This window comes from Myxocyprinus asiaticus, chromosome 25 (assembly GCF_019703515.2).
Source record: "Myxocyprinus asiaticus isolate MX2 ecotype Aquarium Trade chromosome 25, UBuf_Myxa_2, whole genome shotgun sequence".
NCBI lineage: Eukaryota > Metazoa > Chordata > Actinopteri > Cypriniformes > Catostomidae > Myxocyprinus > Myxocyprinus asiaticus.
Window position 1 is genome coordinate 7,556,163 of NC_059368.1, and position 11,323 is coordinate 7,567,485.

Below are 11,323 nucleotides of genomic sequence, written 5' to 3' on the forward strand. Positions count from 1 at the left end.
TTGCATCGGCTCAAGCATGTTTACCATTTTTAGTATTGTCTGATCTGATGTTAAGGAGCTATGGCAGATGGTTATTTGCTCTAAAGCCTGTTGCACACAGCATGCTGAAACAGCGTGAATACAGCACGTCACGACAACGTTCGCTGCAAACAACTCTTGTGCTTTTGTACTGGCAGCGTTTTGCTGCAGAAACTGCTGCACTCTATACAGAAAATAAAGTTATACAATGGTTAATAGGAGTGAGGTATTGATAAGTATTACAAACTTGATCATCTTGAAATCTTGTTTACATAATGCTGGTGTAAACTTATGTAGTCTTGTAGAATTCTTTCATGTTGTGACAGCCAACACAATAAGCTCTGATCATTTCAAACATCATTATTCAGTGGAATGGGGAGGAAGAGGACATAACTTATTATGTACAGCCATTGAATAGTAATATCTCTTTGATAAAACACCAGCCAAACTTTTAAATTAATACCCTTTCTACACCAGACAAGAGCAGCGTGATGCAACAAAAGCAAATCACTCCCATTATAATCACACAGTACAGTAAACGGCCATATTGCGCTGCAAATCCATCATCAATACAACACCACACGTGCTATAGCTTTATTTGTTTATCTGTTGGCACTCAGCTGTGTACTGTATATGGGTATTCCTGTTAAGCCTGTAGACCTGCACTCTATTTAATAGTCTATAATAAGCCATTTTATTTTGTTTGTTTAAGCCTATGACTTGTAACATAGTGTAGGTTTAAAGGGGTCATGACATATTGTATTAAGGATAGTGTAAACATGTGTGGCTTGCTGTCCGGGGTGAGGGGCTCGAGACTTGACCTGAGTATTGATGGAATAGATAGGAGGAGATGGCGAGGTAGTGGGATGCTGGAAACACTCAATGCTACGTAGAGGTAAGCAGCTGTTTATATACTCTTACTCTGGCTGTGTGATTGGTTGGATTAAATTAACTTGCTCCTCCCGAACATTGTTAATAAAACTACATTTCAGTAGTTCGCTGTTAATGTAATCCTGTATAAAGATAGTGTTAACGTGTGGCTCACTGTCCATGGTGAAGGGCTCGAGACTTGACATGAGCTCGAATACCCCCCAAAAGTAGCTTATAAGCAGGACAGCGGAGGGTTTGGAGCCTTGGATTTAGAAGGAGATGTGATTTATATGGAATATCTTATCTCCCAAAAAATGAACTGGAACGGAACAAGATACGGGGTGGGGGTGTCGCCTGCCTATCCTGTGAGTGATGAGCAGGTGTGCCAAAGAATATAGAATTGAGCTGGGAAACTATCGGAGGCAGCCTCGCACTAGGGTATGTGTCAGGGGATAGGAAACTGGGAGATGTAGGATAGGAGAGGGCATGCAAGTTGAAACACTGAAGGGACAATGGTGGTATCGGCTGCAGAGAAATTAGCTCGTGGAGAGCTGTTGTGCACAGGATCGTTACGCCTTAACACAGGGCACACCCGATGGGCTGGCAAATGGTGCGAGCTCCATAGGAGGCTCGGCAGCTGCTCGAGCAAGCAAGCCCAACCAGCATTTGAATGGGAAAAGCTCTCACAGCATTCGATGGGGGAGTCAACCCGGCCGTGAACGGGCGAGCCCACGATACAAATAAAAGGGAATAGCTTGCGCTTCGTTCGGGCGGGATATCCCGCTGCTGATCGAACGGGAGAGCCCTAGAATAGATTATGTTGGAGGGGTCTGCAATGACCTATCACGGGGGGCACCCCCGTGAAAGGGCAGGATCGGCCTGAGTGAAGGTGTGAATCCTAGCCACTCGAAAATGACCTGGCTCCCCCTTCAGACACAATGGAGGGGACCTCACAGCATTCTAATCCTCATTGCACTTCGAATGGGGAGCCCATGATACAAATAAACTTAAGTTAGCTCGCACACTTTAGAACGGGAGAACCCCCTGCTGCGATTTGAATGGGAGGGTCCTTGAGTGCAGTGGCAGGCCCGTCCAGCATTTTGAGATGGGGGGGGGGGGGTCCCGGAATGCCTCGTGGTTAGCTGATGACGGCTTGTTGTGTGATTCTGATATGGAGATGGTTAGTATGGTGTGGGGCGGGATGTGGTCATGTGTCTGTCACTGGGGAGAGAGGAAGCGGTAAGGACCATCACCTGGTGATTGTTAACACTAAACACCTGTGTCTCATTATAGTGACGATGGAGACGGGCTTGAAAAGGCTGCCGCGAACGCCGGAGAGTCAGAGAGAGTCGGGAACAAAGAAACCCGAAGTGTGAAGCTGAAGTGTATTTAGTTGTGAAGCTGAAGTGTATTTAGTTGTGAAGCTGAAGCCTATTTTGTTGTGAAGCTAAAGTGCACATACTGTTGTGAAGCTGAAGTGCATATACCATTGTGAAGCTGAAAATCCATTAAAACTTTACTTACCTGGACTACCACCCCACTCCCCGCTCCCTTCCTTATTCCTGGAACTTTTTACATATGGATGTAGTTGAGGTAAGCATCAGATGACCAGCAGTCTAGTAGATGTATTTTTTGCTCGGACAATCCTTTTTGGGCTGCTGTGGTTGCGCCGCCGATGTGGAAGGAATGGCTTGAGTATAGTTTTTCAGGGATGCCAGATTTGGTCAGGACGGATGAAGTGTTTTTGGAACCAGAATCGGGAAATTGCATGGTTTTTGTCATCTACAAAAAGTGGATCAAGAAGTGTTCTGGAAAGGGATTTTCTGTAATGGAGATAGTGTGCTAGCGAATGGAAGGGCTGGATGGGAGTTTGCAGATTGAAAATGAAAATTGGATGCCCTTTTTTGGTATGATCTGTTTATCTTTGTTTGAAAGTATCTCATTGTCTCTGATATGAATGTCCGAAATGGTGGGGTGGATTCTTGGGTCAAATTTAGCTGTGGTAGTGATTTCTGAACAGAGGAGGAAGCCAAAGAAGGTGAGGATGAACGTTGCGTCTAGTGTTTTTGCGGTGTTTGGGGAAATTAAGCCCTGTCAGAGAGTATTTAAACATCTGATTAACAGGTTGATGGTGAGGGGTAGCCTGGTGTCAGTTCTGGTGGGTTGGGATTTGTGGATACCTTTAAGGAGAAGTGAGATCTGGGAATGGTTTATTGTGGAGGAGCTTTGACCGAAAATTAATTTGTAGAAGAAATGGATGCCATTTAGGTATCCTTTGATGGTTCCTGAATGGAGGTTTATTGATTGATTGAGGTGTGAGGTGAAGGAGGATGTGGAGAGAAGGTAAAAATCTGGGAATGGTAGGTTTGTAGAGTTCAAGGAGAAACGCATGAAGGAAGGAGTAGTTTGGTGGAGGAGTCTGAGAGGGTGGTTTATAGAAATTTCAGTTCTGAACAGGGAGGGACTGGGGTTGGTGTTGGGTTCGCTTCTGGGGCCAAAATTCTGAATCTCTGAAAAAGACAATGAGAGAGAGAGTCAGTAATCTGTTTTTGTTTTTATCCTGGAATGTGTTCTGCTTTGATGATGAATTGGTTATGGATTGAAATCCAAATTAGACGCCTGAGAAATAGCGAAAATTCTAGTGAATGAGATCTGCCTTTATTAATGCACTGGATGGTGGCTTGGTTATTGCAATGAAATAGGATACTTTTGGATGTCCATTCTGATCCCCAGAGGGAGGCTGTTACCACGATGGGATATAGTTCAAACAGGATATAAGATTTCGAGTGGGGAGGGGATTAAGTTATAATGGGAGGCCATAAGGATGCAAACCAACAGCCCTGGTAGTAACCTCAGAAACCGATTGACGGCATACAGTTGGATATCTTCGAGGGAGGAGATAAAGTCATCGTAGAAAAATGAGAGGCCGTTCCAATGTCTAAGGAATGTCAGCCAAAGTTGTAAATCTGCCTGACATGCTTGGTCTAGGACTACGAAGTCATTTAGGGAGTGAATTGAAGAGGCTAGAGAGAGAAGGTGTGAGACAAATGGGCAGCTTTGGAGGATGATGTGCATGGCAAAGTTTAAGTGGCCGAGGAGGGAGAGTAGGTCATGATTAGTGCGGGTTGGGTTTGACAGGATGTCGGACGAGATAGAAATAATCCTGTCAATTTTCTCTTTGGGTAGAGAAGCAAGAAATTTGGTTGAATCGAGTTGGATACCTAAGAATTCGATGGAAGTGGAAGGGATGGGGGTCTTTTCTTGGGCGATAGGAATTCCTAGGTCGGAGAATACGTTCATAACTTTGGTAAGGTGGAGAGCCGGGGGAAAGTTGTGGGGCGAAACTACAAGGAAATCGTCAAGCAGGTAGATGAGGTAAGGTATGGAGTGATTAGTTAACAAAATCCAGCAGATTGTTTCCAATAGCATATCGAATATTTTTGGGCTGCTTTTGCAGCCGAAGGTGAGGTGGATAGTGAAATAGAATTTGTTATTCCAACGGATGCCGAAGAGGTGCCAGAAATATGGGTGCAGGAGCATGATTTTAAATTCTGAAGTGATGCCGACTTTAGCAAGTCATGCCACCCTGCCAACTTTTTTAATCATTTGTATGGCTTGATCGACGTTGATTTAGTGAAGAGAGTATTCATTGATTGAGATCAAGCAATTGATGCTCAGGTGAGGCCTGCAGTGAGGGGCTGAGAGGTCTATGATGAGGCATTTTTTCTCCAAGAATTTTCTGGTGGCTACTCCGATGGGATTGATGTGAAAATTCTCAAAGGGTAGGTTTGGCAAAGGGACCTATCATGAAACCTGGTTTGACTTCTTTGTTAAGGAGATCATTGACTACTTGATGCTGAACTAGGGCTGATTGGATTTGTGACAGATGAGGTCTGAGGTCGGCAGACTTTCTACACTGGGGTTGAAACCGTGTTTTAAACCGGACAATAAAAATTGAGTGAAAGTTTTGTCTGGATAATTGACTTGTTCTTAAGCTAGTGTTGCAATAATGACAGGAGTATGGAGGTACTTTCTGAATTAATGTTTTATTGAAGATTTTTTGACCAGACAGATGGGGTGAGTGTGGGCTCCTCCGCAGAAGCTGTAGATGTGTAGAAAATGGCATGCTGGTTTGATGCAACCGACATTGTTAAAGTTGTTGCAGATTTGTTTTCTTGCTGAAAAGCTTACTCTTCTTCCTTTAAAATCTATGATGGATGAATTTGAGGGGTTGCTGCTGGGTTTGGGGATGTAGTTGGTTGGATTGATGGCAGTCGTGGCGGACCTCCCCTGGTGGGTTTGAGGGGCAGGAAGTGGTTTGGTGTTCTGTTGACTTGCACACCGTGCATGAAATGCTCTTACATCTGATGAATACTTTATTATGGATGTCTAAATCTAGCACTCCCCAGTACTGGCATTGGTTCCACTGTGAGACTCGTGCTGCGCATTTGGCTGAAAAGAGCTTATGGTACGTGAAAAAATGGCTTCCGCCGTAGGAGAGTGAAAGTTCGGCTATGATTGATAAATAGTCAATTTGCATTGTCTATGTGTAAACATAGAGCATATACAGTACTGTGCAAAAGTCTCAGGCACATAAGATGTTTCACAAAAGCATTTGTCTTAAGATGGTTATTTATATCTTCAGCTTTAGTGTATCAATAGGAAATATAAATGTTAGACTCCCAAACATTACTTTTGCAAATAGAAAAGATCAGAATAGAAGAACAGGGAGCCCCCACAAAGCCCCCCACTGAACATTGTGTCAGTCTGAGATTACATAAAGAGACAGAAGCAATTGAGACAGCCTAAATAGATAGAAGGACTGTGGTGAATTCTCCAAAAAGCTTGGAACATCCTATTTGCCAACAACCAAGAACAACTGTGTCCAAGTGTATCTAGGAGAATTGATGTTGTTTTAAAATTAAAGGTGGTCACACCGAATATTGATTTAGCTTTTTTATGTTTACTAGACTTTGTATGGCATTAAGTGATAAATGAAAAATATTTATGTCATTATTTTTGATGACATCCTCACTATGCAACATTTTTCACAAGTGCCTAAAACTTTTGCACAGTACTGTAACTTGAGTAAAGCACCCAAAGGTGATACAGAATTCGGCGAAGTTTATTGTGGGAGAAGCGCTGGGAGAGGGATTTTTTAGGTTTACTGAAAATTCACTGCAATCTATGGTCCTAATTATGTTTTCGTGTGGGATTGTTGACAGTATAAAGGAGAGATCTATGTCTGCACCTGCAAGGATTTGAGAGTGGAGGTGGTTGGAGACTGGTGGAGGTTCTGAGACTGCAGGATTTGAGGGAACGGCGAGAGGTATAGCTGTTTGTAGAGTAAAGTTGGGAAGTCGAGCTGGAAAGTCTGGATTGGCTGAGAAAGGATTCGGAACCAGATTCACTTGCTGAGGCAGCCTCACGCATGGAGTGGCTCTGGAGTGGGGGAGATTAGGATGATAGAAGAAAGAAGGGTAAAGTTGGGGAGGGAATGGGTTTGAGTTCTCCAGCAGAGGCAGCCTCATGTGGGAATCCGCTCCCGTAGCCCCTGGATAGAGGGAGAGAGAGGGATGAAAATTATCTTAATGGATAGGTTGTGAGGAAAACACGGAGGAGTTAGGAAGAGCTGTATTTGACAAATGAGGAGGATGGCTCATGAGAGTGGCGAAAGGTCCAGAGGGCAGGACGTGATCTTGCTGCTTTAAACAAGAAGTTTATGGGCAATGAGCAGGTCGCAGAGTTGGGCTTTGTTAGCGCGCTGAGGGTAAGAGATATCTATAGTTGCGAGAGCGTTTCTGAGTCCAACGACCATCCATTTGGCTATAGCGGGAATGGCTTGGCGGTCGGACATCGAAGAGGCGGAAGCTGTGGAGGTATGCAAAGGTCTTGAAGGGATGGGGGGAGAATTAGATCGGCGACGGCGCCTAGGAGAAATGGTGTCTGAGCGAGAGGCTGGAGGCCTCGGTTTACCGTTGGAGGTTGAGGAAGTGCATGAGCAGATGGCGAGATGATCCCTGACTCGACGAGCTGGTGTGGTGAGTCCAGAATGATTGAAAGTTCCTCGTCAGAGGTGAAGAGCTCAAGTTCAATGGACATAGTTGGTTGAAGGTGGGGTGTAATGCTGGAAACTCTCAATGCTACGAAGAGGTAAGCAGCTGTTTATATACTCTTACTATGGCTGTGTGATTGGTTGTATTAACTGAACTTGCTCCTCCCAAACTTTGTTAATAAAATTACATTTTATTACATTTTATATCCCCTTTGTGGCAGAGCCCTGACACGTGTTCTTTGTCTGATTTGTCTTGTGTCTGGATTCAGCCACTTTGGTTGGTTTGGTTTGTTTCCTCTGTGGCTGAGTCCAGGCACTTGTGTTTTGTCTCGTACTGTGTGAATGCACTTTGGGTTTGTGTTTTTTCATTCCCTTGTGCATTTGTGTGTCTTCAGTTATTACCCCGCCTTCTGTTTTTCCACTTTCTTTGTGTTTTGCAGGTGCAACATTGATCTTCTCAGCCCCGCTGCCCTTGTGACGACATTGCTTTATTAGCTGATCATCTGTGTCACCTGTCCTCCTCATTATCCCTTCTGATTTCTCTCCCTACTTATTCTCCCTTGTGTGCTCTGTCTGGTGCCAGTTCGATGTCTCTACTCTGCCTAGTCAGTCTCGTTGTGTTTTCACCTGTCTTGGACATTCTGTTGTGTTTGATATTTGCTTGTTAGTTTTTATCTTTTTTTGTTTCTCTGTTGTGAGTTTTTGTTTCTGTTTTCTAGTGGTTGGTTTTGTTATTATTATTAGTTTTTTGGTTTCCTCTCCATCGTGAGAGTTTTGTGTTCTGTTTTGTATTGTTTTCAGTTAAAGCACATTCATTGTCCTCTTGCGTTTGGGTCCTCTCCTCTTCATGCTTGTTAGTGTTCCTGACCACGGACAGACAATTTAGTGTGAAATTTGGTCACATATGCAAGTAATTTAATTGCATCATAGAGGGTTGCTGCATAGAGTAAATGTTTGATCATGGGAATCAAGGGCGTAGCCGGGAATTTAATTTTGGTGGTCCTCAAAAATGTATGGGCCAAGTTTTTCCCAACTTTTTTTTTACCAAATTTTCCTTAACAGAGAAGAGACACATTCAATCAGTTCTTCACACTTTCAGAAATCAGAATTTATGTATTTTTCAATCTTTTATATATATATATATATATATATATATATATATATTTGAAGTCAAAGAATATTTCTGATATTCTGGGTGGACCTGGGTCTAATTTGGGTGGGACCAGGCCCAACATTATCTACACCACTGATGGGAATTAATAATTGGCAAAGGAAAAAGCACAATTGACATTACTTTTTAGAATAATACAAACTGTTCCCATGAGGCTCCCTTTCATCTGACCTATGGCATTAGTTAAATATTGCCTTAATTTCATTAGCGTAGAAAGCATAACAAACATGCTGTAGTATACTGTTTACAAAACAATGTCTTTTCAATAAATATATCCTATAAACTGGCTTAAATCAATTAATAAATCTTTCTTTTCTACACTTCTTCATACAGTGAACATACTGGAATGTGTGAATGGCATTGGCACGGAATACGGTGGGACAAAATCCACAACAAAATCAGGAAGAACATGCCAGCACTGGAAGAGAACTTACCCCCATTTGCCAAAGTATAGGTCCTCATATCCTAATCTGACTTTTTATTCTATGATACTGTATTTATGTAAAAAAGGAAACAGCACCTGATTAGGTAGCACCAGTCGGTTATAAGGCATTTAAATTGAAAAACATTTAAGGGCAGTTTTGTTGACTCGCATGTGCAATTTTAATAAATTAATATTGCATTATTTTTGTCACACAGAAATGCACATTTGACAGTTAAGCATCTATTTCGAGTTGGGATGCAGATGTAAATGTATTAACAAAATCTGTAAACATTTAATTAACATTTAATTTATGTATAGCTATGTTCAAACAATCTGATAGAAGTTTTTCTGTCATCAGGCTCTTCATTGTCAAATTAACTTTTTTCCTCCAATCAAAGCTCATTAGAACTGAACGCATTTACAGAGGAGAAAAACTCATAACTTCATATTTCATGAGGGTCCTGGCTTTAAAGCTCATCTTCAAAATTCTGCTTTGCACTTGCCCTTATGAAATTTTACCATAGTTCTTGCATAGTGTCCACAGTTTAGGATCATGGTGATCACAGATCACATGCGTGCCATTGGGTCCCTGTATAACGAGAGCTGGGTCTGCATTCTCGGTAGTAAGTAAGGTAGTAAGGCTGTCCCTGGTCACCTATCCTGTTTTTGATATTCATGGACAGGATTTCAAGGTGCAGCTGAGGATCATAGTGTATCCAGTTTAGGGGCCTCAGGGTTTCATCTCTGCTTTTTACAGATGATGTTGTTCTGATGGCATTGTCAGGCTGTGGTGAAGAGGGAGCCGAGTCAGCGGGTGAAGCTCTCTATTTACCAGTCAATCAATGTTCCTTCCTTCACCTATGGTCATGCGCTTTGGGTAGTGACCAAAAGAATGAGGTCATGGATACAAGCGGCCGAAATGAGCTTTCTTCACAGGGTGGCTAGACGTACCTTAAAAGATAGGGTGTGAAGCTCAGACATCCGGGAGAGGCTCGGAGTAGAGCCGCTGCTCCTTCGCATTGAAAGGAGCCAGTTAAGGTGGTTGCCTCATGGGCGCTTTCCTAGGGAGGTGTTCCGGGCATGTCCAACTAGGAAGAGAAACAAGGGCAGACCCAGAACACGCTGGATGGATTACGTCTCTTGACTTGCCTGGGAATGCCTTTGGATCCCCCAGGCAGAGCTGGAGGTCGTGGCCAGGGAAAAGGACGTATGGGCTGTTTTTGCTGAGTCTGCTACCACCGCGAACCAGGATAAGCAGAGGAAAATGGATGGATGGATGGATGGTCAATCGTAAGACATTTGTTATAGGGCTGGGCGATATGTCAAAAATATTTTATCGATAATTGCCTTTAAAAATATTGCAATATCCGATTACATCATCAACCCCTCTGCCGAGGGTCGGTGAATTTGTTTTGCTTTATTGATTTTGGTTTAAAAATGTAATTCATTTATTGAAACACGAAAAACATAAACAAAAGACATTTCTAAATTCAAATTGACTTTAGCTAAACGAAAAAAGCAATAAAATAACAAAGTGATCAAAAAATCTTATTTAACCACCTCCCCAAATCCAAACATTTACCATCTCCAACGACTCCATTTGCCATCACGCAAGCATCGGTCAACACAACAGATGGAAAATGATTAATAGCCTACAGATTAAGAACTAAAGACAATAATAATCTAAATAAAGAAGCCTAATAAATTCCCTTGTGTTCCCAAAATAATGCTGCCAAATGTGTTCTTATCGAATTTGTGTTTGTATTGCATTTTGGTAATACAGTTAATGCTGCCTAAAGAAAAGAAAATAACTCAATTTTAGGTTCAAGGTGAACATGTCTAGCATTACTTTATGATTTAATCACTTTTGTCTTTGTTTATTTTATACAAAGATATATATTACTGAACCTGCAGAGTTGCATTCACAATGCATGTTACCCATGAACTGGTCCGTGGAAATAAAGTAAACTAAACTCACAGCACTTCCCGTCCCGTGATGATCTAAGATCATTTGCAGCATTCTCACAGATGACATTATTCTTGCAAACAGTTTTCAGACAAATGAAACAGAGAAAAAAAAAGAGTGAAAACTCTTTACAGGCTCGTGCTGCACGCCTCTGAACAAACAGTGAGGTAGACACGAGCACTGATGGCTTTTTTGTTGTCTGTTCTTAAAAATATAATAGCGTGTTTCTAAAAGCACGTGTCTTTGGGACTAACAGCATTTCTTGTCATGTGCAACTCCAAGATGTCTTACAGGTTTACAAAATGAAAATAAATTTGGACGAGGAGCTTTTGAACTGGATTCAGCCTCGTCGTATTTTGCGGGTGGTGGGTGCTAGTTTCACATTCTGGACACTGTTTAATATATTTGGCGACTTCCCAGATCCATGCTTTTGCCATTTCCCGATTTTGTCGATCATCATCTGTTTGCAATCAGCATTGGGATTTTTATAAGACATTGTCGATATCCGATCATATCATCATGTCACCCAGCCCTAATCTGTTATGATAATTTTACACTGCAAAATACACAACCATGTGTACGAACATGCCAAAGTGTGGGAAACTCACAAAGTTTAACCTGATTGTAAACTTTCCTATGTGTTATGACTTGTAATAACTTTTATAACTGACAAAGTTGAACATTGTGATTTTTAATCTTGTGTTCTTGTGATTCATGTTGTATCACTAGTAAGGTAATCATTTATCATAAGTTCATCATGTCAACTATCATCGAGTTTAGTTTCGCATTTTAAGAATGGTGATGTAGATTAAATTTTGA